This window comes from Henckelia pumila, unplaced genomic scaffold (assembly GCF_033568475.1).
Source record: "Henckelia pumila isolate YLH828 unplaced genomic scaffold, ASM3356847v2 CTG_429, whole genome shotgun sequence".
NCBI classification, from domain to species: domain Eukaryota; kingdom Viridiplantae; phylum Streptophyta; class Magnoliopsida; order Lamiales; family Gesneriaceae; genus Henckelia; species Henckelia pumila.
In genome coordinates, this window is record NW_027331826.1 from 1,871,173 (window position 1) to 1,880,123 (window position 8,951).

At 37.5% G+C, this 8,951-nt stretch overlaps 1 long non-coding RNA gene across 1 annotated transcript; it reads right to left on the bottom strand.

Annotated features, from left to right (window-relative positions):
* Positions 1 to 6,196: 6,196 nt before the first annotated feature.
* Positions 6,197 to 8,047, bottom strand: LOC140871151 (uncharacterized). Its single transcript, XR_012147620.1, has 4 exons — positions 7,971 to 8,047; positions 7,786 to 7,893; positions 7,604 to 7,690; positions 6,197 to 6,414 (listed from the first exon to the last, which is right to left on the bottom strand). It is a non-coding gene; the product is annotated as an uncharacterized lncRNA (long non-coding RNA).
* Positions 8,048 to 8,951: the final 904 nt, after the last annotated feature.

Genomic DNA, 8,951 nt, shown 5'->3' on the forward strand with positions numbered 1-8,951 from the left:
GTATTGATGCTCCATCTGGGCTATAGACTAGGGGATTAGAAAGAAAAAATAGAATGATTTTTCGTATCCTAGCCAGTTATAGCTAAGTCAGCGGGTAATTATTGGGGATAAAGCAATACCGGATGCAACATCCGGAGGTGTGTAATTTATTATCTCAAAGGAGGTGGGTTTGTCTAGAGGTCATTGGAAGGAATGGGCACTTGAAGAGTGAAACATGCACTGATTTGTCATAGGTCGCCAAGCAGTTTTGAAACGAATTCAGTCTAAGTTGTATGAAACTGGAATGACATTTCACACACACATGTTCACGTTAAACCGAAGGTGTATTATGAAAAGTTGAGAGCATGTCAGTGTTTTTTGTTTTGTGATTAAACTTCTCAGAGGCTTTGCACATTTATGAATCGTCCTCACTTATGTTTTTGTTTGCATGTTGTTTTTTCATGTCTTGCTCGTGGTCGAGCAAGAGTTAAGTATGGGGGTGTTGATAAGTGCATTTTGTATGCATTATTTCATGTTATTTTTATGTCTATTTTATGTGCATTCATATTGTTTTTATGTTTTTTTATGTGTTTTAGTGCATGTGTGTATATTTCACTCCTTGGGTTAATTTTGTAGGAAAATATATTTTTGAAGAGTGAATTACGGATAAGATTTTTTCAAAAAATCTAATTTAATTTTAGATAGCTCTAAATCCGATCTCCACTGTTCAGATTAAATTTAAAGATGTTTGGAAGCTTCTGTCCAAATTTCCGCTCAATCCGACGGGTAGATCTTGAGATATGAATTTTTGAAAATCGTCGCTCGGTGCAGAATTTTTGTACAGCGCGCGCGCGAGACTCAAGCTCGCGCGCGCGCGAGTTTCGTGACCAGGCCTCTGTTTTTATGTGTTGCGCACGCGCGAGGCCTATGCCGCGCATGCGCGCGTGTTCGGGGGTCATATGTGTTCCGAAAAATCCTTGTTTTGAGAGGAAATTAACTTGTAGGCGTTTCGGACCATATATATACAAGGTATAATATATTTTTGAGGGTTTCGAAGTTCCAGAACGCGCACAACACAGAGGAGGCGGCTACAAGGCTTGGGAGAGAAGATTTTTTTTTTCTTTTCTTCTTTTTATTTTTATTTTTAAATTATTGTTTTTAATTATTGAGTAGTTTATTTTCAACCAAGACGGCGTGATTGGGCCGAACAAATTCATGTAGAAAACTTGGATGTTTGTTTGGGATTTTTCAGAGTTGATTTTATTTTATTGATTGTTAGATTTATATTTATCTTGTAAATATTCTGATCAACTATTTGCTTGCATGTTAATCGATTACAAGTCGACAGAGGAGGTATTGATTTTGATCACTCTGATAATTAACATATTGTAAAATCGACTAGAAATAGAATTCGGTTTCAGTGTGCGGTTTGGGTGTAAACTGAATTTTCACAAATATTTAATGCATTCAAATTTGATTATAATTACGAAAGATTAGTTCATCAATATTTGAATAAGTTTGATTGTTCTAGAAATAGTCCTTTGAACAAATTATGAGAATTCCCGTGAATTAATATTAAATTTGAGTCCTGAATCGACTACATGTTACAAGATTTGTTCGGTACCTACGTGTGTCTTGGTTGTTTTTATTTTAATTATTTTTATCTTTAGTTATTTTTATTCGTATTTCTTAAGAAGTTTTTATTTTATTTAATTCAAAATATTTTCTATTATTTTGTCTAGATTAAGTAAAATAATTAAATCTTGAGAATTGACAACAGTTCCTGTGGGATCGATACTTAGACTCTCAGTCCACTTTACTATTACTTGACCTGGTGCGCTTGCCAGTAGATTTTTATCAAACCGATTCAGCCGGTCAAAGTCCCATCAGTGATGTCATCCATGACATCACCTTGGTGACGTAATTGATGACGTAAGCCTAAACCCTGTTTGGGTCCTCCGATCCCACCGACGGAGCCTTCGATCCTCTTCGGATCCTTTGAACTCCAGTTCGGAGCGTCCGAACTTCCCGAGCCATGCCAACCATGTTCGAGTATTCTGGATCTATTTCTGAAGTCCGTTATCCCAACAAGAACTTACTTAATCATGTTTTTCTTAATCTAAACATGATCACGTGATTAATTACTCATTAATCACTAATTAGAAATGCGTGTTACTACATGTACCGCCCGAGCGCAGCCCCTTTTGAGTGCAGTAGGTTGGAGATTTTGGTCGCGCCCTAGCGGTACTCTTCTATAGCTCGAGCGCAACCCCTTTTAAAAAAAGATTTTATTACTTCTTCTACCTTGACTTTTACTATCGATTGAATGATTATTCTTGTTTAGATGATTATAATCAAGGTCCTCACATTAAGTGGTATCAGAGCGATATGTTCTTGGACTGAATTTAGAAGTGAGCGGGGTAGATCGAGTCCGCTTGAATTGGTTTCTCGCATGTGATTGAGTTATTTAATTGATTATCTAAATTCCATGCGATCATGCTTTATTATTGAGGATTATTTGAATTACATGATTTTGTGATTTAAATTTTAAAAAGCATGAATTATTTGATTTCTTTTGGAATCCGAATTATGTCGCTTTGCATGAGTAAGCTAATCAGAGGTTGTTGGACACCAAATTATTGAACAGAGAACGACCAGCAGTAACTCCTCCTAACGATCAGTCTAGTACCAAAACTGCTCAGATGGATGTCACAGCAACGCCGATGGAAACCTAACTGAAGAGGTTTTAATCTTTCAAGCCACCAACTTTGAAGGGTACCGAGAATTCAATTGACTGTGAGAGTTGGTTGGAGGACATGGATCAGTTGTTCGATTCTCTAGATTATTCTGACGATTGCAGAATCGGGTTAGTGATTCATCAGCTTCAGGGTGTTGCTAAGAGATGGTGGATTTTGATGAAAAAGGCTATCGAGAATCGAGGTACGGCTATCAGTTGGAGTTTGTTTAAGACTTAATTCTACAAGCGTTTCTTCCCGGTGTCTTATAGAAAGGATAAGGGTGCTGAATTTGCCACTCTTAGGCAAGGGAACATGGACATTGAGGAGTATGTGTCTAAATTTGATATTTTGCTGAAGTTTGCACCGCAATTTGCCAAAAACAAAGAAGCAAAGGCCAATCAATTTATTAATGGCTTGAACCCCGATATCTTTACATTGGTGAAAACTGGTAGGCCGAATAACTTTGCCGATGCTATGAATCATGCCAAGGGAGCTGAAGAAGGACTGATGAGACAGAGAGGAAATCAGTTCGAACCTCAGCAGCAGAGACAATATCAGAATCAGCCATCTAAGTATCAGAATTAGCCGTCGCAGTATTAGAATCAACCACCAAGAGTGAAGGGGGTAACAATAGCAGTAATCAAAGAGATCACTTTCGACCGAAAGGGAAACAATTCAAGAAGCCAGGGAGTAGTTCTTCGAGTTCCAGTGGCTCGAAGCAATTCGGTTCAGGATAGAGTTTTGGTTATTCTGGCTTGTCTTGTAACAAGTGTGGAGGTCGCCACCCTAGTGATCAATGTCGTGGAATTTTTGGGAGCTGCAACATCTATCAGCAGCCTAGGCACTTGGCTAGAGTTTGTCCTCAGCGTGGTCCTGATCGAGCTCATGGGGGAATTTCTTCTAGACAGTCAGCACAGCCCGAGAGGCAAGCATCTACAGTCCACTCTTTCCAGCCTTAGCAGCAGACACGACAAGGAGGTAACCAGAATTCGAATCAGCCTCCTAGACAGCAGGCGAGAGTTTTTGCATTGACCGAGGAGCAGGCTCAGGCAGCATCTGGGGATGTTATAGCAGGTAATTGTTTGATTTCTGGTTATCCTGCTCATGTTTTGATAGATATGTGTGCTTCCCATTCCTTTATATCTGAACAATTTGAGTTGATGCATGCTTTACCTACTGAGCCCTTGCCTGCTGTAGTTGTTGTTACTTCACCTTTGGGTGGGGGAATTGTAGCCGTGAAATTGGTTCGGAACTGTGAGTTGCGATCTTAAGGAAATTTGATTGTATTAGATTGTATTGTACTTGGGTTATCCTTTTTTGACTGCATTGTCTGTATAGATGCTTTGACCAAGTACAGGGCTACAGTTGATTGTTTTTATAAAGTGGTTCGTTTTAGACCCGTGATGGCAGAGGAATGGAAATTATTTGGTAAGGGTTCTCGATCCAGAATTCCTTTAATATTTGTTTTGTCGATGAATCGTTTATTACAGAAAGGAGTAGAGGGATTCTTGATTTATGCTATTGATGTCCTAAAATCTAGCCTTGAGTTGATTGATATACAAGTGGTTAGGGAGTTTGTGAATGTTTTCCTAGACAAGATTCCAGGATTGCCGCCTATTCATGAGGTCAAATTCAGCATTGAGTTGACTTCACGTACGCAACCGATTTCTAAAGCTCCTTATTGCATGGCTCCGATTGAATTGAAGGAACTAAAGGAACAACTCGAGGATTTGATTTCCAAGGGATACATCAGACCTAGTGTGTCTCCTTGGGGTGCTCATGTTCTCTTTGTTCGGAATAAAGATGGATCTATGCGACTCTGCATCGACTACCGTCAACCGAATCAGGTGACGATAAAGAAAAGGTATCCATTGCCTCGAATAAATTATCTCTTTGATCAATTGCAGGGTTCATGCGTTTATTCGAAGATAGATTTGAGGTTCGGATATCATCAGCTGAGGGTTCGTGAAGAGGATGTTCCTAAGACTGCTTTTAGGACGAGGTATGGCCATTTTGAATTCATTGTCATGTCATTTGTCTTGACAAATGCTCCAGCAGTCTTTTATGGGACTTGTGAACCGTATCTTTCAGCGGTATCTAGATGAGTTTGTTATTATTTTCATTGATGATATCCTTATCTATTTGAAGAGCAGTAAAGACCATGCAGAGCACTTGAGGACCATTTTGCAGATTTTGCGTTCTGAACAGCTGTATGCCAAGTTGTCTAAGTGCGAGTTTTGGTTGGACAGAGTCATCTTTCTCGGTCATATTATCTCTGGATAAATTTCTGTCGATCCCAGCAAAACCGAAGCCGTTATGAATTGGCCTAGACCAACTGTGTGGGGACCTCGGGTTGCTAATCTCAAATTAAGGCAAAAATAATTAAATACAATTAACTTATAAGCATCAATAGAGAATTCAAGAAAGGCAAATAAATTTTTATTTTTTTAAAAAAACTAAGGGTGGCTCGCTCGAGCGAGCCTAGGTTGCGCTCGAGCGAGCACCTTTCGGGTTCAACACTCAAACATGGCTCGCTCGAGCGAGCCTAGGGTGCCGCTCGAGCGAGCTTTGCTCTGCTCCTGCTGAACCTATGCTGCTTTTATGCTGATCTTTCTTGCTTTGCTGATGAACATGCATCTAAACATGCTAGATATGTTGTACAAATGAATAAGAACATGATAATTTCATTTGCAACATGAAAACATCATCCTTAATCTACTTAGATTCTTCCAAAGGAAATACAAACATATAAATTTGCAAGTTACTACAACATCTAATAATAACTTCATCATATACCAAATAAAGAACATCTTGTCTAAGTTCACAATTTTCTGCACCATCTGCTAAAACCCGAAGTCACCATGTGATAAGACTCTTCTCACTACAAGAAAAATGGCCTACGACAACGCTTTTTCCGCGTTGTTAATGACTCCAAAAAAGCGTTGTCATAGCCGGTGTTGTAAAAGACCACGCTCAAAGACAACGCGGAAAAAGCGTTGTGGTTTTTGGAAAACACAACGCTTAAAAAGCGTTGTGGTATTTGGATACGACAACGCTTAAAAAGCATTGTCGTATCTATTAAAAGCGTTGTGTTACTTTGATATTACAACGCTATAGTACACTGAGGAAGCGTTGTAGTAGCTTCAATCCACAACGCTTTATATGCGTTGTGATTTCTAAAAACAACAACGCTTTTAAAGCGTTGTCTTTTATACAATCTACAACGCTTAAAAAGCGTTGTAGATTGTATAAAAGACAACACTGCAAAAGCGTTGTTGTTTGTAGAAATCACAACGCAGATAAAGCGTTGTGGTTTCAACCTACGACAACGCTTTCTCCTTGTAAAAAAGCGTTGTGCTTGGCAGATGTTGCTTAAAAAATCATTGTGCGCGCTACCAATAAAAAACATTTTTTAAATTTAAATTTCTATATAAATAACAATATTAAAATACATGAAATTGCAAGTCTGTGGAAAAATATTCTCATAAAAAAGTATAGAGTCATTGTGCTGCAACATATTGAAATTGCAAGGTATCAACAAGCATTTAACGCTAGCTATCTCCACAAAGATGGTGCTGCAATATTGAAAGAAAATTGTTCCTAACAATGCAATTTTTCTGAATGCGACCACAGTTAGCGACGATCTCCGCCACCAGTAAGAACCAGACGATCTCCGCCACCAGTAAGAACCAGACTTCTGAAATACAACATTAGATAACACATGTTAAATATAACATCATATCAAACCATATAAATCTAACCATAAATTTATAAATGACAACACAGTGGAAGCATATCAAACATCATGAAACAGAAAATAGACTAACCACCATTTGACGTTAGATTTCACACCCAATGAGATAACATCGACACAATCGTAAAGTAACCACCGTTTGGCATTAGATTTCATTCGATCTTCTGTGTTTGTATAAAGCTTAAACTACTGTCGATTGATATTTTTTTTCTTCTACCATGGTAAAAGCTTAATGCATTTTGATGATCTTCACCATATATCCTACAAGCAAGAAAGCTCAAAAGGAATTGGCAACAAGAATTGCCTGTCTGCAGCGTGCCTTAGCCTGTTGAATCCTCTCATTCAAAATTATTGGACCCTTTAGTCAATCATGAAACAGAAAATAGACTAACAAATGTAAACCTCATAACATGGGCTGCTTTCATTTTTATTATTGGGAATATTATTGGACCCTTTAGTCAATCATGACCAAGAACAAGAAGAAAATCAATGATGATTCAAAAGATAAGATAAGCCTGCTGCAGGCCTCGCCTACTGTCTGGAACATTAATTATATCATGCATGCGCAGCAACTAATTATATGAATTTTTACTTAATCGATCAAATGGATAGCATGGGTTCTTGCTAATAGAACTGTTATGGCAGTCAAGCAGTTGGAGGGGATCGAGCAAGGCGAGAAACAGTTCAGAATGGAGGTGGCGACGATCGGTAGCACCCACCAGTTGAATGTGATGAGATTGATAGGATTCTGATCAGAAGGGAGGCATAGGATATTAGTATATGAGTTTATGAGAAACAGTTCTTTAGACAAGTTTCTATTCACCTCTGAGGAGCAATCTGGGAAGCATTTGAATTGGGAGTATAGGTAGAATATTGCACTAGGAACCGCTAAGGGAATCACAGACGCAAAGGAAAAAGAAGCATGAAAATATGTAAACAACACACATTCGAACCAGTTTCCGAAGGCCTCGCCTACTGTCTGCTTGAAAAAAAAATATGGACAGTAGTTGCATGTGCCCAAACCACCAAATTCATGCATGTACTCCATGCACTCGAGGCTTTAATTAATTCAATTCATCCATGCATTATGATAGTTGTTGCATTATTCAAGACACAAAATACATGTGCATACCTATTCATAAACGTGTTCTTGTATACATTCTGTCAACTCTGAAAGCACCTCTTTAATTTCTTCTAACGAGTACTCACCTTTTGAGAACTGTCACATATATTATGTTAATAAAAAATCATATAACAATAACTTTGCAAATTTAAAACAATTTAGTTGTAATTATTTGAGTTAAGAAAGATTACTATTGATCGTAGTGAAACGTTCTCGATATTCTCAACTTCTTGAATAATTTGTCTCATATATCTCATCACATAAAGACCACATTGTTTTGCATCTGGCTGCCGAGGACCCTATGGTAGTAGAGAAAAATTTTTGGTGACAAATTTAGATATTTAAACATAATATATTAAACATAAATTATGCATACCTGTACTACTACCCACATAGCATTCTTTCTACCCTTCCTTCCTTTGTTTGAGTTAAACAATCGCAAGGCCCTTCAATATACTTGATATATGAGTTTTTGTATGAGTGAAATAAATATTTGATAAAAATAAATAAATATAAACTCACATATCCACTACATATTTTCAATCATCATCACGAATGCGGTGACTTAAGGAATCCAACACATAAATAACATCCTTGTATGGTTAAATAACAGTGAGAATCCAATGATAGCTACGCAAAAAAAACATAATTAGTGCTTCTAATTCAATAAATAATCGAAATAAAGCAACCAAATTGATATTTAAATTTTTACTTACCCGATATTACATGGCGCCAAAACTAGTTGATCAACCGATGCACCACTAAGTCTATCTGCTAAAGCACTCGCCCTTTGGTTCAACCTTTCAAGCTTACTCTTTTTGTCGTGTGTAGTTTCTCCCATATCCGAGATTCTGTGTGGATTCACAAATCTGAATTTTCCTTCCTTGTTATCTTCCAACATTTTTTTGTAAAGATACCTTTCATTGTAAATATAATAAAATAAAAATTAATGTAAGCAAAAATATGAAGTTGATGTATTACTTAGCTTAAAACCCAAAAAACTTACCATATATAGGCAATTACACAATTGCCTGATATTGGCCCAACATGATACAAACCATCAATGTCCTCATAGTGCAAAAGAATTACACAATCATCATCGAACACCTCACGATCTAAACGCAGTGATATAAATCTTCCTTCACCCAAAGCATGCTTGCTATAACAATACATCATATGTAGTGACAGTGGGACAGAAGGTGACACATCATGTTTCTCTTTGGGTGGTGCCAAATCCTTCTTTCGAAGCTTCTATTAATTGTAAATACATACAAGTTAGATAGGTTGAATAATGAATAAAGTTGCAATATCACATATACCTTATCTTGCTCCACTATCAAGTGTTGTGGCCAAGCCA